General features: G+C 36.7%; 1 protein-coding gene across 8 annotated transcripts in view; it reads right to left on the reverse strand.

Moving 5' to 3' along the window:
- Positions 1-26,486, reverse strand: part of Cnot4 (CCR4-NOT transcription complex subunit 4) — a 104,703-nt gene that overhangs the window by 65,735 nt on the left and 12,482 nt on the right. Inside the window, exon 2 of one of the 8 annotated variants that reach the window (XM_042670095.1) lies at positions 24,864-24,962. The exons of the other annotated variants lie outside the window; for them this stretch is intronic. The gene's annotated coding sequence lies outside the window, so the exon portion shown is untranslated. The remainder of the gene's footprint in view (positions 1-24,863; positions 24,963-26,486) is intronic. 8 annotated transcript variants of the gene reach the window in all.

Raw genomic sequence — 26,486 nt, forward strand, 5'->3', positions numbered from 1 at the left:
AGTGCAGTTCATAATAAAAATACCTTTGAAAAAATTTCAAGTATTGACTGTCCAATTTAATTATTTAATTTCATGCCAATTTAATATGACTCCACAGAAATTATTCTTAATCACATATCATTATATATATGAGATTATTAATACTTGAAACCTACATATAGACATGATACATATATATATATATACACTTTGTTTTCCAAATATCATCTAAAAGTTCTTGTTATTTATATTTTACTTGACTGTTTTCATAACTATAAAATTGTTATTTACTTAATATAAGCTATTCTCACTGCAACAGAAACCTCAGGAAAGCTGAAAAGTTACTGGGGCATCACTTTATGATAGTACAACATATAGCTTACAGACAGTGAACAGTATGCCCTCACAGAGTCAAATGAGTAAAAGAAGCGATGGATTGTTCTATCAGTTGTAATGATTGGAAGTGATCCCAGAGGAATAGTCAAAATTGGAAGAAGGCATTGTGACAAATAAAATGAATCCTGTATTTTCATATGAAGTAAAAATATGTAATTTGAGCTGGGCGCCGGTGGCTCACGCCGGTAATCGTAGCTACTCAGGAGGCTGAGATCTGGGGACCATGGTTCAAAGCCAGCCTGGGCAGGAAAAGTCTGTGAGACTCTTATCTCCAATAAACCACTCAGAAAACCAGAAGTGGCGCTGTGGCTCAAGTGGTAGAGTGCTAGCCTTGAGCTGAAGAGCTGAAGGACAGCACTCAGGCCCAGAGTTCAAGCCCCATGACTGACAAAAAAAAAAAAGAAAAGAAAGAAATGTTATCTATGTAACTTTATATACAAAAGACAAATAGGAAAAATTACTTAGGCTAAGAAAGTAAGAAAAGGAATGGGAGGAACTGGAAATTTGAACTTTAGGTTCTTTACAAAGTGATTGTGTATTTCTTCTCTAACTACAGATTAATTTCTTAAAACTTCTTAAAGGATAATACACTTTTGAATGTAAAGACAATGCCTATTTTGTTCTACTCTGTATCACAGACATGTATAGGAAATTATGGATAAAAGTACACAGAACTGTACATGGGAGGTTGAGAAGCATACAAGAGTAATTTGAAGGACATACACAAAAACAGTGTTTGTTACTTATTAGGGCTAGAAGTGTTTGTTTTATTTTCCTATATTTAGAAATGAATATTTACTTTTCTAATAGAGGACACAATATTAAAGAAAATAAGTAGAACTGACAAACAAAAAGAGAATCAGCAGCAATATGTTTCCTGTTAATGCTCTCCCCTGGAGTACAGGGCAGCTAAAACTGATAGAATGTTAATAAAATTAAATCAAATCTATACAAAATCAAAGCAGAGACTAGTGTACTAATTAGTACCTACTATACTAGTGCAAATTATAAAGAGAGTTGCCTATATCAATGTATTTTCAATTTCTGGCTGGGAGGGATGGAAGAATGATGAAAAGGGTGATATTGATCAAGATGCATTATACTTATAAACTGATTTGTTGAATAAAATAACCCTTTTTTTGTAAAATTTATAACCCTGGTCAGGTTTATAACGTTTTTTCTTTTTTTTTTTAGTTTCTTTACTACTATTTCGTTGTGATTTTTTTTCTCAAATTTTTTATTGTGATTAAGTGGTTACATAATTTCCCAAATTTCATAGTATTGTGGGATACTGATGCTTAGTTAAAGTCACAAACACATTCTAACTTTCATGGAGCAAATTGTCTATCATGGTCTATAACATTTATGAGTTCTATGAGCTTTGCAATACAGTTTATTTCTTCCATATTGGGTGATATGTACATTTCTTTTGTTTTGCATAGCATCAGCTGTTCCCTCCTTCCCACTTGTTCCCTCCCTCCCATTGCTGCCATTGAGTTGTTTAGTTCATTTTGGTCAATGACCAGTGCAGCTGATGGGTCCCGCTGTTGTATGTTTTTCCCTGATTCCCTCTAGTTCTGCAGTGACCCTTTTGTACAACTACTTAAAGATGGTAAAAATATAACTAAAAAAATAGTTCTTCTAGTTAGGGAAAAAGCATCTGATAAAAGCATGCCTGTTTTAAAGTCTTGTAAGTACTAGTCCAGACATATACTTGACACAAATGCATCTAGTTATCAGAAGCTTTTTCCTTTTAGTTAATCTGGACTTATACAACATTGTCCTTTTAGAGATATCTGTTTATCAATTTATAGTATACCAGTACTAAAGGGCAAGACAGAAAAATTAATACAAGAAGATTCTATAAAACATGTACCTAGTAGTCTCAACTACTAGGAAAGGTGATGCAGGAATTCAGAAGGACTGTTTTGCACCTGAATTCAAGACTAGCCTCAGCAACACAGTGAGTCAGGCAACAATGCTTGATAAGAAATGTACTCATTACCTTGCTCATGGGATTCTAACCACTCTGTACAGTATTTTCACAATAAAAAAGTTATTTTTTTAAAAAAAGCCATGTGTAGTGACACACACCCACATTCCTAGCTGAAGCAGGAGGATCACAAGTTCAAGTTAGCGTAGCTTACATAGCAAATCCTGTTTCCCTCTAATTAAAGAGAGAGAGAAAGAGAAAATGGGGAAACACTAAATTGAACTAAAGGGACTAGGCTGGACTTTTAAGTACTTCCTATTTAGCAATGGTTACGTGCAATCTGTTTCTTTAACTGATTTAAGTGTTATCCAGGAGCTTGTTGTCTATCACCTCCTAAATTCTGATCCCAGATAATATGCTGACAATCAAGTGCTCTTACTTTCACCAAGAGATCACTGCCAGTTCATCTACCTCTCATTTCATTCAGGAACATCAAGCTCCCACTTCAGCGGTTCCACTTCAACTGTTTTGGCTGATGGGGGCATGGAAGCGAAACATATAGAAAGGGTACCATGAGGCAGAACGCACAAAGGATGAGAAGAGGTTATCTGGTTAAAAAGTAATTTTTTAAATAAGAAAAAAAGGCCTTAATTTTTAAACAAAATATAAGATTCAAAGCTTACATATGAAAATTTCCTGGAATTTTTCATTAGCTTTATACACATGCTGCCATGCAGACATTCAGGATAAAATTAAATAACTAATGAAGTTTGTAAGGGGCCTAAAATACAGAAATAATAGCTATTAGTTCTGCTTTAAAAAGGAAAAATTGTCATAATTTTTCTTCCTGCCTAATTTCCAAATATGCCTCATTTCTATTGTGACTCAGTAAAATCTAGAATGTTAACAGTCTTACACTATAAAATTAAAATAGTAGTCAAGAATCCTCTGTATGTACAAGTGGCTCATTCTTATTTCCAACAGAAAATGATAATCAAATATTCATGTAGAAAGTCTAAAAAGAAAATGACGACCTCAGAATGTTTTAAAAAAATAAAACATTCTATTAGTTTTAAACTCCCATTTCCAGCTTGAATAGAAATGTTTCTCCATTTCTTACTACTTTTAACCCTGTTATACTGAAATAAATCCTTAAGACTTTAAAAATAAATAAATTCAAAAAGAGAAGTAAAGCATTCTGTAAACATAAGGGGATGGAAGTAGTAGTGCAGGCCTTAGTATTTGAGAAGCAGAGACAGAGGATCTAAACGAGTTCAAGGGCAGTTTGGGTTACAAGGAACTAAGGATGAAACTCAGTGGTAGGGTACTTATTAAAGACCTGAGTTTAATCTCTAGCATGGCAAAAAATAAAAAATAAGCCATGTGAGAGGGCTAGGAATTTGGCTTAGTGGTAAAGTGGTTGCCTAGCCTGCATGAAAACCTGGGTTCAGTTCCTCAGTACCACATAAACAGAAAAAGCTGGGAGTGGCACTGTATGTAGCTCAAGTGGTAGCCTTGAGCAAAAAGAAACTCAGGGACAGTGCCCAGAACTGGTAAGTGGGGGGAGGCATGTCATGTGCCAGTAGCAAACACCATAATCCTAACTACTAGAGAGACTAAGAATGAAAGGATTGTGGTTTGAGGCCCACCAGGGCAGAAAAGTTCACAGTCCCTTCTCAACTCATATCTGGGTGAGGTGACATGCAGATGATGAACACCATGGTTCTCAGCCAGCCTAGGCTTACAACCAAAGAAACTGAACACGGTGGCACATGCCTGTCATTTCTAGTTATGCTGGGAAACCTAAAATACAAAGTGAGATTCTCTCTCTCTCTCTCTCTTGGTTGTGGGCTTGAACTCAGGTCCTGGGCACTCTCTCTGAGCTTTTCTGCTCAAGGCTAGCACTCTGTCATTTTAAACTACAACTCTACTTCCAGTTTTCTGATGGTTAATTTTAAGAGTTTCACAGACTTTCCTGCCTGGGCTGGCTTTGAACCGTGATCCTCATAACTCAGCCTCCTGAGTAGCTGAGCAACTGGCACCTGGCGATTATTTTATTATACTGTGTGAATCACACAAACTACTAAGATCACTCAACTCTGCTCTTTGAACCCAAAGTCAATCAAAGGCAGTCAGTCATAGACAATATATGAAAGAGTAGCTGTATTCACACACACACACACACACACACACACACACACACACACACACACACACACAAAACAAACTTGCAGGCGCCAGTGGCTGACACCTATAATCTTAGCTACTCAGAAGGCTGAGATCTGAGGATAGAGGTTCAAAGCCATCCCAGGCAAGAAAGCCCTTATCTCCAATTAACCAGTAAACCGGAAGTGGCACTTGGCTCAAGTGGTAGAGTGTTCACATTGAGCTGAAGAGCTTAGGGACAGTGACCAGACCCAGAGTTCAAGCCCCATGACTGAAACACAGACAAAAACAAACAAACAAAAAACCCACTTTATTTCTACAAATCTTGAATTTATTTTAATTTTTCGTATCACAAATATTCTTTTTTATTACTTTTTTTCCTCAATCCCTCAGGCCTTACAAACAAGTAGTAGGGAAGATTGGTCAATGAGACAGTTTACCAACCCCTGTCCTATTGAACCAGCAAAGACTTTATGGATTTAGTCAAAGTTCAAGGATCTCTTTCAAATCTGCTTCTGTTAAACATATTCAGTGGAAATCTTGTGTTGGGTGGGTCTTTGTCCTTACAGTTCCTGTCACAGAATTCCTGAAACCCTTGAAACTTTCTAGTAAGAGTGTCTGGTTATATTCATAAAGGCCCTTTTGACCAAACCTACATATGCTAATAGAGGGACTTAGTTGGGTTTCCTTGACAGTCTCAAGAGAAACAAAGTATGGGAGGATTGGAACTTTTAGTACCACTAAGGATTTCTGGGAAGGAGGGTTGAGATTAAGCTCAATAAAAATTTTTGAACTACTACATCTTACCACTTTCCAGATTACTGAAACTCAGCACTGAGGTGCTTAAACAAGTTTTAGCAATCCATATCCTTTATAATGAACTGGTAAATGCTAGTCCTGTTAGCTATCCTAGCAAATAAACCCCCAAAAGAAGTAGTGGGAATCCAATTTATAGCCAGTCAGTCCAAAGTACAGGTGACAGCAACACACTTTAGTTAAGTGTCTGAAATAGTGGACTGCCAAATACTTGTGGGATGCGACTTGACCTCCAAGTAAATATGAGAATTTTACTGGTATGTATGTTGGGGGGTAGAGAGGGAGACGATTTCCTACATGGGATCATAGAAGCACTATGTGCTGAGTTTGAGAGTATTAAATGAAGATTTTCCTTATAAACAAGTCTTGCTGAGTTGGGTCTAGCATGTTATGAAAAGAAACTACTAGAACTATTATGAAATACACCAATTCTTTCTTTATGCTTACCCTTTTAAAATTCTACCATTTTGCCAAGAGCTGGTAACTCATGCCTATAATCCTAGCTACTCAGAAGGCTGAGATCTAAGAAGTGCAGTTCAAAGCCAGCCCAGGCATGGAAATCTGTGAGAATCTTATCTCCAAATAACCACCAGAAAACTGGAAGTGGTGCTATGACTCAAAATGTTAAAGCACTACCTTGAGTGGAAAAAGCCCAGGGAGAGCAGCCAGGCCCTGAGTGGAAGCCCCATGATTGACTAAACACACACACACACACACACACACACACCAAAAATAAAAATAAAAATAAACTTCTACAATCCTGATAATCAGCTGGGCACTGGTAATCCTAGCTACTCAGAAGGCTGAGGTCTGAGGATAGACGTTCTGAGCCAACCCATGTCTCCAATTAACCACCAGAAAACTGGAAGTAAAGCTGTGGCTCAAAGTAGTAGAGCACTAGCCTTGAGCAAAAGAGTTCAGGGACAGTGCCCAAGCCCTGAATTCAGGCCCCATGACCTACAAAATCAGACAACAACAAAAAAAAAAATTACACAAAGTCAAAACAGTGCAGTACTAGATAACATACTGACACAAAACACTCAACTACAATAACTACAATAAAACCAAGACCATTTTGAATCATACATGTGAAGGCATCGCATACTGTTATCCTCAAAGATGCTAATAAACATTTCTTGAAGGTTTTCAAAATGTTGCTTATATTGAGGCTTCAGCAGATTTCTAAGTTTTTGTATATGAAAACACAAAGAACAGAGCTGGGAATGTGGCTTAGTAAGACTGCTTGCCTAGCATGCATGAAGCCCTAGGTTTGATTCCACTTAAACAGAAAAGGCTGGAAGTGGTGCTGTGGCTCAAGTGGTACAGCGTGCTAGCCTTGAGCACAGAGTGGCTCAAGGACAGTGTCCAGGCCCTGAATTTAAGCCCCAAGATTGGCAACACACACACACACACACACACACACACACACACACACACAGAATGTCCAGGCCCTGAATTTAAGCCCTAAGATTGGCACACACACACACACACACACACACACACACACACACACACACACACACACACACACACACACACACACACAGAATGTCCAGGCCCTGAATTTAAGCCCCAAGATTGGCAACACACACACACACACACACACACACACACACACACACACACACAGAATGGGAGAGTGATCTCTAAGTTTAGAATTGAATGAATTTTTCCGTATTTTATGGAAAAAGATTTAGTCACAATGAAACCTATTAGTTTGTATAATATATGAATGATCAGATAAAAGTGAACCTTGAACATTATTATATTCTAGGTTAGGTTAACAAGAAATAAGAATAGTCAAAGATAGGCTAGTGACTTTAACAAAGGCAGAAATTGGTTTTAATTGAAAATGGTTTATATGAACAATAGTTGTGAGAAAGCTGGGTGCCGGTGGCTCAGGCCTGTAATCCTAGCTACTCAGAAGGCTGAGATCTGAGGATCGCGGTTCAAAGCCAGCCTGGGCAGGAAACTCCGTGAAACTCTTATCTTCAATAAACCACCAGAAAACTGGAAGTGGTGCTGTAGCTCAAGTGGTAGGACACTAGCCTTGAGGTGAAGAGCTGAAGGACAGTGCTAAGGCCCAGAGTTCAAGCCCACGACTAACAAAAAAAAAAAAAAAGTTGTGAGAAATGAAGAGAGAAATAGGAATGAAAAGAGCAAATGAAAGTAAGTACTTAAAATTGAGTTGCTATTTGGTTACTTAGTTACAGATATTTCTGAGACTATTTCAGCAATATAGTTATAATCTTATAGAGAAGTATACAATCATTATTTCTATTACAATTACTGTACAGACTACATTATACATTAATGGGGGACATTTAAATAAAGCTAATGATACCAATAATAAGCTGCAATAAGCTGCTTAACAATAGCTGCTTATTGTTATTATGTTATTATACCTAAATTATACTAAAATATATAAAAACACCTAACCTTTCATAGTGCCTAGACCATTACCCACAACTCATCATTTCACCACATTTTTGAGACTAGGAAAAGTATGTAAACTGTCTGCAACACCTGCCTCACGTCTAAAAGCTTTAATGCACAAAATAGAATTCTGCTTCAAAGATACAGGAGTGCATAAAAATACATTAACTATACAACTTATGGGTGGGAATGGAGGGGAAAAAGAAAGGTACTCTTATGTAACTGTAACCCCTCTGTGTATCACCTTTATAACAACAATTTAAAAAACGTAAATACATTAGCTAAACAGAATTCTATAAGAACCAGTGGAGAATTTGCCTACAGAGTTTCTGAGTAACCACCCCAAACTATAACCTACTAAGAAAATTTACAGTAACAAACAACCTAATTTGTACTTAGCAGGCGCTTATGATTATATATATACATATGTATATGGGTGTGTGTATATATATATATATATATGGGTGTATATATATAGGTGTGTGTATGTGTGTGTGTGTAAGCAATGAAAGAACAGAGGAATGAAAATCTAGAGGAAACTAGAGAAAACCTGCATGTTTCCTATTGAAAACAGATCTCAAAAATCCCAACTAAGCACAATATTTGTAAAACCTAGCTAAAATAACCAGAATGTTCACAAACTTTGTAATATAAAAGCATTTGTCACCCCAAAACAAAAAAGTTAAGCATCTCAAGGTATTCTAGAAAGTTACTTGATAAAAGCCCAATTGTTTTGTCTATATAAAATCTCTTAATAGGGCTGGGAAGGTAGCTCAGTGGTAGAGTGCTTGTCTTGCATGCATGAGGCACTGGGTTTGATTCCTCAGCACCACATAAGAAAAAAGAAAAAAAAGCCGGAAGTGGCGCTGTGGCTCAAGTGGTAGAGCGCTAGCCTTGAGCTGAAGAGCCCACGACCGGACCACCAAAAAAAAAAAAAAAATCTCTTAATAAAATAGAGGAAAAGGAAAATCCTCTTAAATTATTAATAGATATCTACTCTAAGACAATTTAATGATGGAATTCTAAAGGGATTCTCACTAAAATCAGGAAAAACGCAGGGGTCAATCATAACAATTTATTTGAACAATACCATTGAAACACCGTTATTATTTGTTCAACCATCTGAATGTTCAAAGACAAACTGAGCAGAACATAGTGGTTTTCACCTTTAATCTCAACTACTGGATAGGTAGAAATAAGTAGGATCACTGTTTGAACTAGCCTGGGCAAAAAAGTTATCCAGATCCCAAGTCAACAAACAAATCAGACACAGTGGCTCATATCTGTAATTTCAAAAGGTATGAATGCACAGGAGGATCTGAGCTCTGTTCTGGAGAAAAGTAGGAGACACTATCTGACAAACAACTAAAGCAAAACAGGCTGGTGTCAAGATTCACACAGTAAATAGAACATTTTCATAGCAAACTCAAGACCTAAATTCAAATCTTAGTACTGAAAAAGACAAAACAAAATCATTAAGGCTAAAGACTGGAGATGTAGCTTACTGGTAGTTTCTAGTACAGTATATATAAGGCTTTGGGTTCAACCCTGAGCAACACAAGGAAAAACCAAAAGTAACTTGCCACTCACAATCTCATATTCCATTATTATAAAGTACCTATATACTATCCAGTATGCATACTGAATAAATTGTATATACATGCAATTTTTTTCTAGGAAAAAAAAAAGATAACATAATGTTCTGGAATCTGGCTCTCCGAATCCTTCATGAAATTAACATCCTTCATTTGTATTAATCATGGATTATGGCTCTCAATGCAAAACACTCTAGTACACAGATGTCCTATAATTTATTTAACCAGTTTCCTGACTAAACACTGGCTTCAAATAAGTAGTATTGTAACAAACATTCCATGTTTACTCCATTTATATTAACTATAACTCTGAACGCTATAATGCTGAATGGCTTGAGATTTTTCTATGTGTACACACATAACTTTCACCATGAATGAGTTAGGGATTGGTACTTTTTTTTTTTCTTCAAAAGCAAGATTGTAGTTTTTTTCAGAATTTGAAGGCCATATGCAACCTGTTGCATATTCTTTGATTTTTACAACTGTGAAAAGATCATTTTTAGCTTATTCAACTTATACAAAAAGCAAGGATGTGGCTTAAGGTCACAACTTGCTGACTTTTTGGGGAGGTAGGGAAGTAAGGGGACAATTGAGAAAAGGTCTCCCTATATAGCTTAGTGTGGCTTTGAACTTGTGATCTCCAAAGATTAGGGTTATAGGTGTGTTACCACCAGGCCCAGTACTTGACCCTTTTCAAGATTTTCTACAAAAGTCCATGAAGACTTTTAGAAATTTAGGTGACATGTGCCAGTCACATTATCTTATTTGATAGTCTAGTGTCTAGAATAGTAATTTTCATTTTTAGGAAAATTTATTTTCAAACGATTATCTCATTTTAAACTACTATGTGAATAGACAACTGAAATGATTTAATTTAGAATTTGAAATTATAAAAGCTACTGTACACCCACACATATAATGAACATAGGTGTTAATCAGAACAGTCTTCTAACATTCATAACTCTTCAACTACTTAATCATATATTCAACAGATACTCTCTGAGGTCTGGTGTTAACAAACCCAATACATACAAATATCACTATACTAATGTAGCACATACCACAGGGAAGATTCACTTAACTGTCCCCATCTTAATACCAGCTCATTTTTGCTTTACCCGTAAGTCTTTAGAAATAATAGGCACAGAAAATAAAATGAACATTTTCAGTATTGTCCTAAGTTTTCAATATTATAATTATAGCAGCTTCAGCAAATTCTACTCTTTAAACAATAAGAGTAAGACTGAGCTGGGTGCTGGTGGCTCACGCCTGTAATCCTAGCTACTCAGGAGGCTGAGATCTGAGATTCGCAGTTCAAAGCCAGCCTGGGCAGGAAAGACCATGAGACTCCTATCTCCAATAAACCACCAGAAAACCGGAAGTGGCACTGTAGCTCAAGTGGTAGAGCGCTCACCTTGAGCTGAAGAGCTGAGGGACAGCACCCAGGCCCAGAGTTCAAGCCCCACGACCGACAAAAAAAAAAAAAAAAAAACAGTAAGACTGTTAAGTTCCAAAGAATTCATAAACAAAAATCATCTGCCTTATGAATATACTTGCCTTAAAGTTTTTTGCTCCTTTGTGAAAAATAAAACTAGTAAGAAAGCAATGCGTGGAGGACAAAGAAAACTTTAAAAAAAAAAAAAAAGAGGAATATATTTAAATACAGGGAGGTATAGATCAGAAAACAGAAAATTCTATAACTTCCTGTACAAAGTTTTTCTTTCCTAAGTATTGACAAACTTAGGTTAAAGCTTTACTTAACTAGAACTGGAGAAAGTATTGCTTATGTATTAGATTGCTGTTGACATAGCAAAATCATTGAAAATTCTTTGGAAGACAATTAACTTATTAAAATACACAATAATTCTTGTTTCTAAGTTTCTCATCTCTAGTTTTAATAAATTATTTCAATAATAGGACAGTTCAAATTTTTATTAAGCTATTTAGATCTACATAAATATGTAAATAATCCCATCACATATCACATTGATTTATTCATTCCTAAAAGGAATAGAAATCCTCTCCTTATCTTCCACTCATATCAGATGTGTGTTCACACAGTGGCTGTCACTCCCACACCACAACTCACATTTATTGAATTTATGATAGACCATTAATTTATAATTATTATACATGTTATTAAATATTAATTCTCCCTTTCTTCTCTCCTGTGGCAGAATCCCAGCAGTTTTGGTTAGGCACATTTAGTGAACCTTTATAGACTATATTTCCCAGGATAAAATATAAATATAAAATCAGCTATATGATTAAGTTCCAGCAAGAGAATATGAAAAGACATAAATATATACGAACTCCATATCATCTTAAATCATGTTCAAGTTTGTTTGTTGGGACAAAAACAACGTAACCCAGGCTGACCTTAAACTCTATGCTCCTGCCTCCTGCATCAGCCTACAGTGTTAGGATTACACACCTGGCTAATGCAGTTTCTTGCTGGTGAATTTTTTGCTCCTTGTCTATTGAGTGGGAAATGGTAACAAATTAAGCAGAGTTAAGGAGTATCACAGAGCTCCCTAAAGGCCTTTACCAATTATCTCCTTATAATCTCTGAACTGTATGGTGAAAAACACACTAGCTTCTTTAGGATCACACTGCACTTAAGGTCTCTTGGTTACAGGAACTTAATCTAATATGCACCCTTTCTAAGTTTTTCATATAATAATTTCTGTGGTGTTGGGACTTAAACCCAGAAAGTTGCATAAAGCTAAGAAAGTGCTCGACCAGTGGGCTATACTATACCCTCATTCCTTTTCATATAATTATATCCCAATATTATCAACGTATGGACTCTAAAGAGAAATAGTTTAGCCAGGTGCCGGTGCCTAACACCTATAATCCTATCTACTCAGAAAGCTGAGACCTGAGGACTGAGGTTCAAAGCTAGCCTAGCCAGGAAAGACCATAAATTACTCAGAAAAGGCTGGAAGTGGTGCTGTGGCTCAAGGGGTAGAGCCCTAGCCTTGAGAAAAAGAATCTGATACAACACCCACACCCTGAGTTCAAGCTCCAGGACCAGCAGAAAAAAATAGAAATAGTTCAGGGATTTCTTCTCTTCTTCCTTCCTTTCCTATCACCATTTCCACTAGTAGCTGTTAACACCATTTTATCAAAATGGAATATTAGACAACCTCCTAAAATAAAGAGTATTTCACCAATGGCATAGCATATAAACATGTACATTGTGAAACAATAAAAGCAAACATTTTGGAGGCTGGGATATAGCTCAGTGGTATGTATTTTCCTAGATAAGTGAAGCCTTATGTTGGAACCCAGTACAATAGAAAAAAAGAAAACAGGTATAATAAAGAACAAAATAATTTTCAAAATAGTATTGTTAAAATTAGTATAAGAACATAACAGAAAGAAAAGTATTTCTTTAAATAAATGGATTCAGTTCAGGTTCATAAAACTATTTAAAATTTCAGTGGTACATGCCTATAATTCAGCTATACAGGAAACAGCAATGAGGAGGATTTGTTCAAGGCCAGCTCAGACAAAAAGCTAGCAAGAATTCATCTCAATATAGAAACTGGGTGCACATCTGTGGTTCCAGCTACTCAAACACCAAAAGTAAGAGGATCTTAGTCCCAGATTAGCAGAAACAAATGCACGAGACTCTCTCAGAAAAATAACTAAAGCCAAAATAACTAAAACTGAGGCATGGCTTAAGTAGAACAACTGCCTAGCAAGTGCCAGATCCTGAGTTCAAACCTCTATACTGTGAAAGATGAAATGTTAAGGGAGAATGCACTTAAAATAAAATTAAGCTGGGTGTTGGTGGTTCACACCTGTAATCAGGTATAAACCTCAGATCTCAGCCTGAGATCTGAGAATTGCAGTTCGAAGCCAGCCCAGGTAAGAAAGTTTGTGAGACTCATATCCAATTAAACACCAGAAAACTGGAAGTGGCACTGTGGTAGAGTGCTAGCCTTGAGTGAAAAAGTTCAGGGACAGAGCCCAAGTCCTGAGTTCAAGACCCACAACCGACAAAAAAATAAATAGATAAATAAAGTTAAATGGAAAGGACCATGTTTAAAAAGTGTATTTTCATTCATGAATGTTTTTGCTTCAATTAATATCAAGCAAACAAAAAAAGACAGGGAGTTTATAAAATCAATCAGCAATTTTCCCAACTTCACCCGGTGAGGTAAGAGTGTTATTCTGGCCATAGCTTTAAATATTCGGATGCATATTTAACAATTCTTTGAGTACACATTAGTTCTTAAAACTGTATGTCATATACATGACATGAATAAGTTTCATTATATTTTAAATAACTTAAAAGGAAAATTAATTCAGAAAGATTTTGTTCCTGAAGGTGCATCTCCTATACTTCCACCACCCCTCCCTCCCCCCTCCTCCCTCCCCCCCTTCATTGTAGGTCTTGAACTCAGGGCCTAGGTGCTGTCCCTTGAGTAATTTTGCTCAAGGCATAGCATCACTTCTAGTTTTCTGGTGGCTTATTGGAGATAAGATTTTCACAGACTTTTCTGCCAGGGCTGGCTTTGAATCACGATCCTCAGATCTCAGCCTCCTGAGTAGCTAGGATTATAGGTGTGAGCCACCAGCACCCAGCTTGTACTTTCTTTTATTTTTTGTCAGTTGTGAGGCTTGAACTCAGGGCTTGTGCACTGTCCCCGAGCTTTATTGTTCAAGACTAATGTTTTACCACTTTGAACCACAGCAATCACTCTGGTTTTCTGGTGTTTAGTTGGAAATAAGAATCTCATAGACATTCCTGCCCAGGCTGGCTTTGATCTATGTCCCTCAGATCTCAGCCTCCTGAGTAGCTAGGATTATACACATGAGCTACCAGCATCTGGCTTCTCCTGTACTCTTTATGCAAAAAAGTAAAATTTTCAAACTTGAAAAATTTTTTGGCAGTCTGAACTCCAGGCCTTGTGCTTACTAGGCAGGCCTCTAACACTTGAACCAGTCGACTAGCCATCTCCATGGTGAAAGACATGAAGTTGTCTTAATTCCTGAATCATTTACCTATAAATACCTACTATAGGACTATTAAATTAATTAGACTTATTTTTACACATCCACTAAGAATAATGGATACAATGATATGGCAGTAAAGAAAATCCAAAGGTTAAAGTAAAAAAAAGCTAAAGCATACCTGAGGAAAATTATAATTTTTAAACAGCATTTTTAAAGTACTTGTATTTATGTACATGTATAAAATATCAAAAAAAATGTCAAACTAATAAGATGAGTTATCTAGGGTGGGACTAAGAGAGAGACTGTATAGCCAGGAACTGGTGGCTCATGACTATAATCCTAGCTACTTAGGAGGCTGAGATCTAAGGATTGCGATTTGGAGCCAGCCTGCCTAGTCAGAAAAGTCCATGAGATTCCAATAAAAACTACTTAGAAAAAGCTGGAATGTCACTGTGGCTCAAGTAGTAAAGCGCTAGCCTTGAGCACAAATAGGCTCAGGGACGGTACCCAGGCCCTAAGTTCAAACCCCAGGACTGGCAAAAAAAAAAAAAAAAAAAACTGCATATACACTTTAACTTTTCCTAGAAACACATTTATTTAATGCTTCCATAATTAAAAGTAATTTTTTTAAAAACACTCAAAGTCAGTCAGTCATATTCCTGAATGCAAAAGTCACAGGCTGGGGGCACATTTATATGTAACATGTAAATGTCCAAATGACAAGAAGTTCAAATTCAAATTCATATTTATCAAATTGATTTAAAGAACAGCTTTAGACTAAATATCTACAGAAAACATTTTTCCCTTAAATATTTTTCCATTTCTAGAGAAAAACAACTTACGAGTTTCCCATAAAACTAGGTTATCACTTTTACAACAGTAAATTCTATTAAAACCCATTAGTGTCAGATATAGTATTAAGAACTGATGATAACTGTGGTGACAGTGATGGTGTTTGGGGGGGGGGGGGGGAGATGTTAATAATTAACAAATTTCCTATACATGCTCAGTGACCTTCATTCTATTTACACAGGCAAATTTCATTTTCTTCCAGATTTAAAAATATACTAGTGCTGAAATGTATCTATGCCATGCTGCCACTAATTTCCTACCATCACTATGAGTCAACCTTCATTAGTTAACAATCTATGAGGTAAAGATGTAAAATTTCTCAAAAGACATAGTATTCAAGTATTATAGATGAAGAGTAAGACAGGGAGGAAATAGTATGCAGCTGTTTAAATAAAACAACATACTTCCTTTTCACTTTCTTTACAGATCTTGTAGAAAATTGAAATCAGGACAGTAACAATGGAGAATGAACAATTTGGACAAATTTAAAGAGTTTAACGACTATTCTGGAAGGCTCAAGTATGACTTCTAATGTGACTCCCAGAGGCTCTAGAACATTCACTGCTGGCTAAACTATTTAACACACTAGGCATACTGATCACTTAGAGGAAAATATATAGTGTTCTGAAGAGATGTGAAGGCTGATGAAACATAAATTTTCATAGTCAGATATATTTAGTATTTTAAAAGTTCAGGAATGAATGACACTGTCTGGGCTTTCTGATTGATATGACCCCTCTCCCCCCAAATATTGTTTTCCTTTAAGCTAATTAGATCAAGCTTTTTGTCATTTGCAATGAAGAGTTCTGACATATCCTCTTCATTGAATCTTTACTCTTTGAGAAGCAGAGTAAAGGCCTGGGAAGGTGCTTGCCTTGCATGCATGAGGCTCTGGGTACGATGCCTCAAGCACCACATAAGCAGAAAAAGCCAAAGTGGCACCTGTGGCTCAAGTGGTAGAGCACTAGCCTTGAGCTGAAGAGCTGAGGGATAGTACCAGGCCCAGAGTTCAGGCCCCATGAGTGACAGGAAAAAAAAAAAAAAAAAAAGCAGAGTAAAAATGTAAATCCGATTATTTTATTTATCTTCATCGCTTCCCTGGCATATCTGGTTATTTATAACATGGCCTTTTGATTCATCTCTTACCATCATTCCATTCTATCACTGTGTTCTGTATTTTGAAGATCTGCTAAAATGATGTGGGATTTTTGGTGGTAGAGACAGAACCCAGCATCTCATGTGTGGTATGCACATGCTCTATCACAGAGATACATTTCCTGTTCCAGACAAAAATGGTGTTTAGGGAAACAAAATTATCAAGTGTTACCAAGCTACAGACAGAACAAGTCCTGAAAACAAATTACTGACCAATACATTCTTTCCATTCTCTCAACATACACATAACTCCTAAGTACATAATCAGTTATATTATTTCACAATTGTCTTATGCTATAAATGATAATCTTGTCACTCTACTCTCCTATACACTAGTGCCTTGAAGGCAGTGTTCCTACACCTAGCAGAGTTAGAAGGCAGGCTTATTAGCCAAGAAACTTTGCTATATAAAACGTTTTAAGTGATTCTCATTACAAGTAGGTCATGGTAGAAAGCATTTCACAGCACGTAACCTTTCAAACTAAGACTATAATATATGGATGGTTGCAAAATAAATAAAAATTTAAGTATGAAATTGGCAAATTATTTAAAACTGAAAACAAAGGTAAGAATTTAAGATGTACATATGAAAAGATACAAATGCATGTCAAACAAAAATATTAAAAAAAGAAAAACTTCCTCTCAAAATACATTACCTTATTACTATCTTAGCAAATAACTTAAGTTACTTTTTAAACTGTTCCAAGAACACAGAGACAAATTTAAGCAGGATCTGTCAAACTGCAGGATAAAGGTAGCATATTATTCTGTTCAGTTCTAAGACAAAAGACAAAAAAACTCCCCTGTTCTAAAGAGAATATTGGTACTCTTAATGGATTTTCTTCAAGGAGACTCTTTCATTAGGCTAATAAGAAATCTTAATTTTTAAACAGGTTCTGATTCAACACATTAATGTAGAGCACAGAAGCCTGCTTACTAAGTAGTCAGTGTATATGCCAGCAGTGTGGCTCCAATGGTAAGAAAGAGCTGAGACCTTAACTTCAAACCCCAGTACTAAAAGAAGGTGTCACACACATACACACATACCTCTACCTTCTTGCTCTCTATACAAGAAACTAAAACGTGATAGCAACTTGTCAAACTTTCAAACAAAACCCTGTTATTCTCCAAATTATGTAAAACATTTTAAAATAGTAATAGCTAGTTTTAAAAAGATCTATTAAAATTAAAGTGTTTATACAATGCTGATGGCATCATAAATTGGCTCAATCCATTAGAAAAACAACATGTCTAGAAATTTATAAAAACACATGTCTAGAAATTTAGCTTAAGTTAATAATTAAAGCACAAGAAATGCTGCCTGGCTGCTTTAACCTTGCCTAGCAGTTTAGAATGCAGTTAATACAATGAGTACAGTTGAAATCTGGGTTAAATCAGTGTAAACATCTGCACTAGGAGCATTCACAGACTTGCTGTACTCTACAAGCATTTATGTATGTGAAAAAAAACTATCAAGGTGAGCACCAGTAGCTCATGCCTGTAATCCTAGCTACTCATGAAGCTGAGATCTGAGGACCATGGTTCAAAGCCAGCCTCACAGAACAGTCCATGAGACTCTTATCTCCAACAAATTACTCAGAAAAAGCCAGAAATGGTGTTGTGACTCAAGTGGTAGAGTGCTAACCTTGAGCACAGAGAGACTCAGGGACAGTGCCCAGGTTCTGAGTTCAAGACCCAGGACTGCAAGTACACACGCGCGCACGCAGACACACACACACATTAGAAAAAGCTTAATATTGCTATACTGACCAATAAATTAGTTTAAAAGTAATTTTACACATAGGAGCTGGGAATGTGCCTTAGTGGTAGAATGCTTGCCTAGCATGCATGAAGCCCTAGGTTCGATTCCTCAGAATCACATTAACAAAAAAGGCTGGAAGTGGCGCTGTGGCTCAAGTGGTAGAATGCTAGCCTTGAGCAAAAGAAGCTTGGGATGGTGCCCAGGCTCTGAGTTCAAGCCTCAGGACTGAGAAAAACCAAAAAGCAAAACCAAAAACAGAAGTGGAGGTGTGGCCTAAGAGACAGAGCACCAACCTTAAACTAAAAAGGCAAGAGATGGCACTCGAGGCCATCAATCACCAATACTGCACCAAAAAAAAAGTAATTTTACACATAAACCATTCTGGTAAAAAGTCATAGGGTCTAATATAACTGAGCAAATATTTGTCTTACAATATTTTTGGAGTATCACTGTGTCCACTGTGCCAGAAAGACACAAAAGGTACATTTGTATGACATGTATAATAATATCCAGAAGAGAAAGAGAGTGGGGTTAGGGAAAGGGAAGGAAAGAAACCTAACTATCAAATGGTAAGGTTTCCTTACCCAGCAGGCAGACATCTTCAAACTAGTTGACTATGGAGCTTTAAAAGAGATAAGATACACAATCATCATGAGGAAAGAAAACAAGAAGATCAACTATCAATCCAGGCAATAAATAGAGTGTAATACCATAACCAGATTGCCTTGATATCACAGTTTAACAGTATATTAACTGATGCCTATAAACATGATGCTTATAAGTTTATTTTATATCATATATCTTATATATTTTATATTTCTGAAAGCATAGTACAACTCTAATTTTGTTGTTGTTGTTGTTGTTGTTGTTGTTGTTTGGGTCCAGTTGTGGGGCCTGGGCACTGTCCCTCAGCTCTTCAGCTCAAGGCTAGCACTCTACCACTTGAGCCACAGTGCCACTTCCGGCTTTTTTCTTTTTGCTTATGTGGTGCTGGAGAATCGAACCCAGGGCCTCAGGCATGCAAGGCAAGCGCTCTACCACTGAGCCACCTTCCCAGCCCCTACGACTCTAATGTTATGCTAAGTAAAATTAATAGAAGAAAAAGTATATGCCGGGTGTTGGTGGCTCACACCTAATAATCCTAGCTACTCAGGAGGCTGAGATCTGAGGATCGAGGTTCAAAGCCAGCCTGGGCAGCAAAGTCCATGAGACTCTTATCTCCAATTAACCACCAAAAATCTGGAAGTGGCGCTGTGGCTCAAGTGGTGGAATGCTCACCTTGAGCTGAAGAGCTCAGATACAGTGCCCAGGTCCAGAGTTCAAGCCCCACAGCCAAAAAACAAAAACAAAAACAAAGCTGCACCAATTACATTCTCACTCAACCCTATTAAAACAAAATAGCTTAATCTTTATTCATCTAAAATATAAGTACTCAAATAAATTTCATTTTTAATTTGTATATTTAAAATCTGAGTGACAAGGTTTTTTTCAATGGAAAAATTTCCTTTAAAAACAAAATTTTACAAAGAAACATGAAAAATATTTAAATAAATGTTATAATATTTAAATAATAAATTGGCTTTAAACTAACAACAATCTAAAAACAAGTTCAAGCATTAAGAAATCAAAATAACATGCAAAATAATGCAAGGCTGTTTACTTTAGGATTTTGGAACTATAAAAGGATTGTGTTTTCCCCTTTCATTTCTTTTTCAAAATTTTCTCCACTGTTATTATAATGCTAATTTTCTGTAACAAAAAGTTTTAGTAGCCTGGGAATAAAGAATCATCATAGCTTTTTATGCTACCCAGGCTTTTGATTTCCTGTCAATGGCCCACCCAGTTTTCAGTTGCCCAGTACCAAAATCTGACCATAATCTTTAGTTTACCAGTCTAATCCATTTTCCATTCCCTAAATCCTCCCTCTCTTCCTCTCTCATCTCCCTCCCTCCCCTTTATATACTCCCCTGTTCCTTGTTGAATTCAGGGCCTGGATGTTGTTCCAGTGCTCAAAGCTAGCATTCTACCACTGGAGCCACAGCACCACTTTTTACAGTCTGGCTTTGAACCTGGATCCTCATATCTGAGCCTCCCGAATAGCAGCTAAGATTACAGGTGTGGGCCACCAGTGCCCACCCCCCCTTGTGATAATGGAGTTCAAGACTTTGTTCTAGTTAGGCAAATATTCTATGATGTCAACTATGCCCCCAGTCCTTTTTGCTTTAGGTTATTTTTCAGATAGGGTTTCCCTTTTTGCCCAAGCCTACTTATAGCCTCCAGAGTATATAACTGAGATAACAGCCTCAAACTGAGATCTCATGATCTCCACCTAGGATTTAACATACCTGGCCCCAGATTTTATTTAAGAAGTATCATTTATATGTCCTTTGTCTTGATTTTAATTTGATTACTAATATAGAACCTATTTACTATAATCTTTCTGCTCTAGAAATTTACATACAGAACAGTAATTCCTTTCCAAACAAAGCTTGTCAAACCTGATGATACATACAAATTGAGTAATTTGCTTGGGGCCTGAAATTTTGCATATCTAATAAACACAAGGGTGATACCACTGCCTTAAAAAACATTCTTCAAGTTACTCTTCTAAGAACCTTTGAACTGGCTACAGCCACCTGCACAAATTTAAATTCTCTCTCAGTGCCTAAGGAACCTTATTCTCTACCTTCCTCAAAAGGCATAACATGCTCATTTTGATCCACTGTTCTCCTTGTATAGTGTTCCTATGATTTACTTCAATTTCCATTTCTATTCCAGCTATCATTCATTCATTACCTTTCTACGAAACTACACAAATTAATCCTGTCCAGATTCTGATTGCTCCTTTTCTGAATTCCAGTTATACTTTCCCATTATGGTATGCATTGTTTTATACCAACAAAACCACTGCAGAAGTGTTCATCTTGTGTCCTATGAAATACCTTAAAATACCTTGGGACACAGATTTTCCTATCATTTACTTCCCAGCAACATGCTTAACATAAAATTTCTAGTTCAGAGGTAGAGATGTAGCTAACTAGTAGCATTTGTCCAACAGGTGTAAAGTTCTGAATTTAATCACTAGCAGGAAGAAAAAATCCAACTAATTCAAACCAAGGTTACCCAGAAAATCATATTCAGTGTATGGCTTTTAGAAAAATAACTCAAACATACTCAGTATTTCAAGTTCTACTTGCCACTAGTATAAGTAAAAGTACACTGCCAACAACAACAACAAAAAAATCAGTGACTATTTATAATAAAGAATATATCCTGTTTAGAACTATAGAAGATGTCAACTAAGACATAAAGATATGGACCAAGAATTCTAAGAGGTACAGATTTTAAAGGGATAAAATAAGAAAAACTTATCAATGATACTATACAAACCAATAAGAAACAAGAACCAAACAGAGAAGAGGCAGGAACCAGCAGAATTGCACAAGGAAAGATGAATTTTTTCCTAGTAAGATTACAGAGTAAAACATGAATAGATCATACTTTTTTTTTTTTTTTTTTTGTCAGTAGTGGGGCTTGAACTCTGGGCCTGGCAACTGTCTCCTTCAGCTCTTCAGCACAAGGCTAGTGCTCTACCACTACAGCCACAGCGCCACTTCCAGTTTTCTGGTGGTTTATTGGAGATATGAATCTCAGGGACTTTCCTGAACCACAATCCTCAGATCTTAGCCTCCTGAGTAGCTAGGATTATAGGCGTGAGCCATCTGCTCCTGGCTCACACACATTCTTTCTAAATATCCATGGAACATTCACAAACCCCAGTATTGAAAAAAATGGGAAGGGAGCAATTCCTTCAACTTGGGAAAGAAATGATTAAAGTAGTATGATTAAATGATTAAAAACAGTGTCATTTAACTGAACTTAGGTTCAAGTACAAAGCAAAGCATGACTTTTCTCACCAATCTTGAAAAGAAGATCTACCCCCAAAATCCTCTAAAATAAGTTCAATGAAGTCACAAATGCAATATCAATACATAAAAATCATATTTCTATATACTAACAATAAACCTGTTTAAAACAAGTTTTAAAATATAGTGCTATTTATCATGGCTCAAAAAAAAAGAAATACTTAGGTATATTTCTAATAAAGTATGTAAGATCTGTAATACTAAAAATTACAAAATACTGATGGAAGAATCAACAGATTTCAACTAAAGAGGTTAGTCTTACTGACTGGAAGACATAACATAGTAAAGATATCAATACTCCCCAAACTGATCTACATAGGTATAATGCAATTTCCTAGAAATATCCAGAAAGGGTTTTAGATAGTAGGTTAGCTTATTCCAAAATTTATATGGAAAAGATATTTTCCTGTCATTTATTTCCTAGAAATATGCTTAACATTCAACTCCTAGTGCAGGGCTAGCATTTCCCCAACATGTATGAGGCCCTGGGTTCCATTTGCAGCCGCACAATAAACAAATCATCAAACTATAAGTTTCTCACTTAATAACTACCCACAAAACAAAGACCAAAAACAAAAAACCTACCCAGATCAAATTTCAGCAACATGCCAACTGGTTTTAAATACAGTTTAAGGCTTAGCCCTAAATGAACCCCACATAAATTCTTTTTTAAAGTATTTTTCCCAAAACAGTTTAATTAACATAAAGCTGAGTATAGGAATGCACAGCTGTAATCCTAGTTCTCAAGTGGCTGAGTTCAAGGCCAGCAGAGGTAAATGGGGGAGACTTTGTCTCAAGAAAGAAATACGTATCTAAATAAAAGCATACAAACTTAGAACCTTTCAAATGTAAATCCTAACAGGTGAAGACTGGTAATGGCTGTTATAGTCCAAGTTTATAAAAATTTATGAAATGTGTGACAATAGACTGAATCAAGGCAGATTTTTTTTTGTCTATTTGTTTACTAGGGTTTTTTGCTTTTTCTTTTTTATGCTCTATGGCCTCACTATGTATTCCAGCTAGTATAAACTCATACATTCCTGCCTCAGCCTTCTGAGTTCTGAAATTATAGATATGCAGATAATATTTTCTTTATAAGCAAAATTTTCAATTCATTTTCTTTTTGTAAAATCAATATACCTATCTCTTAAATTTTTTTCAGTGCTGGTCTTGGGGTTTGAACTCAGGGCTGGGACAGTCCCTGAGCTTTTGTGCTCAAGGCCAGCAATCTTCCATTTGAGTCATAGCTCCCCTACCAGCTTTTTTCCCTGGTTAATTAGACCTAAGAGTCTCACAGACTTCCTGACCAGGCAGGCTTTGAACCATAGTCCTCAGGTCTCAGCCTCCATCCATCCAGAGTAGCTAGGATTACAGGCATGAGGCACTTATTCCATGTTTATAGTGGCTTGTAAAAACATACAATATTAACAAAGTAAACACAACAAAGATCAACTTTGATGCTTTTAATTTTAAATGCCCTCTTCAAAACCCTTTCAATATGAACAAGTTATGCTTATGTAGTACCATGGGCAGTGTATGGCAAGAATCAAATGCCTTAAAGAAAGCTCAAGGTTTAAGAGGTAATACTAGAAAAGATAAAAACATAAAAGACACCCACTTCAAACAAATTATCTTAAAATATGTAATACTGAAATAATTTTAGTGTATATAATAAATAGATCATTAACTAAAATAACTCCAAACATGTTAAAGAAAAAGAGAAAATTTTGCTTATGGTAATACTGTCCAAGAGAAATACAATGCCAGCCAGATATATATTTTAAATTTTTCTACTACCCACACTAAGATAAAGTAAGAAGGAACAGATGAAATTAAATTTATTTAACCCAGCCTATTCCAAATATTATCAGACAAGATACAATTACTATTTTTAAATTAGTAAGGAGATATTCTACGTTCCTTCTATTGTAGTTCTTTCTGTTGTTTTGGTACCAATGATTCAAACTCCCATGTATATTTTACAGCTAGAACAACTGAGTTCAGACAAGCCATATAAGGAATTGGTAGTGACATTTGGCTAGTGGGCACCATTTTGGACAACATAAACCTAAGAAAACTTTGAAGAATCAAGCATATTCTGATATATTTCAGAATAGGAAGTTACTTATTAAATTATGATATAATTGTTGACCCCATATATGATGACTGCCTTCTGAAAAGGAATGTTAAAAAACCTGAAAATTATAAAATATTTACCTTCAGAGAAAAAAAAATGGTTTCTAACCAAATAATCTCAAAGATTCTTTATATGCAAGACAGTGTAACTCCTCTAGAACTCATTAGCATTACTGGCTTATGACAAGTACCATTCAGGGTTTCTAATAAAAACATCTTTCATTTCCCCTATAATTTCACATATGATTTCTTCTTTACCTATTTGTATCAATTTCCCTTTCTATTATGTTCAGTACCACTCTGTTGGAAACTTAATTAGGAAAACTATAGATTCAACCTACATAGGAACCATAGTTGTTTTTCCAGATATCTGAAAAGAGTGTTGAAAGTATAAAACACTAATGTAAAGAAGTAAGTTTTATCTGGGAATACAGAAAACAGAAAGGATAGGTACAGAAAGTGACATAAATGTGGCAGGAACTGACGAAAAGCACTGCTAAAGGAGGTTACTGGTCTTAGGAAAATAACAAACCTTTGGGCTGGGAAGGTGGCTCAGTGGTAGAGCGCTTGCCTTGCATGCCTGAGGCCCTGGGTTTGAATAAGCAAAAAGAAAAAACCCGGAAGTGGCACTGTGGCTCAAGTGGTAGAGTGCTAGCCTTGAGCTGAAGAGCTGAGGGACAGCGTCCAGGCCCAGAGTTCAGGCCCACGAACGGAACCAAAAAAAAAAAAGAAAAGTAACAAACCTCTATTTCAAAAGATGGGTCCAGCCTTCCAATGCAACTCTCTGGAATAGAAACTAACTCAGCTTTTTCTTTCCAACTTCCTCAGAAATATGTGAGTTTCTGTGCAAAGGGTAAGAAAGAAAAGGGTTGATGAGAAGAAAGAGGAAGACAAGGAACCATTCCAGACATTCTAATCTTACCGACTCATGTAATTTCTTAAATTATGTGTGGTACAAAATCTCTTGTCACTTGACTGTTTTCAATAAAATCATTTTAGCCACGTGCCAGTGGCTCATGCCTATAATCCTAGCTACTCAGGAGGCTTAGATCTGATGATCATGGTTTGAAGCCAGCCCAGTCAGGAAAGTCTATGAGACTCTTATCTCCAATTAACCACCAGAAAACCAGAGCAGCACTGTGGCTCAAATTGGCAGAGCACTAGCCTTGAATGAAAAAGCTCAGGAACAAGGCCCAGGCCTTGAGTTCAAGCCCCATGACTGACCAATATATTTGTATTTTGAGCACTGTATTAATAACAGACACAGAGAAGGACAAGGACAGAAGCAGGAAAACGTGTTAGAAGGCAGCTATAATTACCTAGCAAGAGATAAAAGGATATAGAGGTAGTGAAAACTGGCAGAATTCACACATTTTGAAGGTAAGAGTCAAATTCCTGAGGAATTTGGGGAGTTTAGAGTCAAGAAAGACTTCTAGACAGGTGCCAGTGGCTCATTCCTACTTAGGAGGTTGAGCTAAGAGGATCAGTTTGATTCGTAGCCAGTCTGGGCAGAAAAGTCTGTGAGACTCTTATCTCCAATAAACTACTCAGAAAAAGCTGGAAGTGGCACTGCGGTTCAAGTGGTAGAGCATTACCTAGCCCTGAGCACAAAGAGGCTCAGGGACAGCACACAGGCCCTGACTTCAAGCTCCAGGACTGGCAAAAAAAAGAAAAGAAAGCAGGATACTGTCTTCAAGACCAGTTGAGGAGGGAAGAAGGGAATGATAAAAGGGAGGGAAAAAGAGAAAGGAGAAACAGAGAAGAAAGGGGAGGGGAAAGAAAAAAGGGAAGGAAGAGGAAAAGATTGAAATATTAATCAGATTGTGACGACATTAAGGAGCTGGTTACAAGGAGACTGATTTAAAAAAAAAAAAAAAACTGACTGTGAAGCCAGGTATTATGGGCTCACGCCTGTAATCCTAGCTGCTGAGAAGGCTGAAATCTGAGGATCAGGGTTCAAAGCCAGCCAGGGCACAAAAGTCTGTGAAACTCTTATCTCCATTAACCACCAGGACCCCACCTACCCCCCCAAAAAAAGGAGAAGGAAGAGGAAGAAGGAGGAAGAAAAAAGAGGAGGAGAAGGAGGAGGAAGAAGGAGGAAGAAAAAAGAGGAGGAGAAGGAGGAGGAAGAGGAAGAAGAGGAGGAAGAAGAGGAGGAAGAGGAGGAGGAAGAGGAGGAAAAGGCTGTGAAATGGCAAGAAAACAAATTATGGAAATGACATTCATAGTTATTCAAATTGCCTAGAATAAAAGAGATAGTGTTTGCAAGCAGGACAGTGAGCTAGGAGCTACACTCAGTCAGGAAAAGAAAAGGGTCTGGCAGATGCCGCTAACATGAGGGTTTATAAACAATCTAGCATCAGTTT

Source organism: Dipodomys spectabilis, unplaced genomic scaffold (assembly GCF_019054845.1).
Source record: "Dipodomys spectabilis isolate Male_0828 unplaced genomic scaffold, ASM1905484v1 ptg000519l, whole genome shotgun sequence".
Classification (NCBI taxonomy): Eukaryota; Metazoa; Chordata; class Mammalia; order Rodentia; family Heteromyidae; genus Dipodomys; species Dipodomys spectabilis.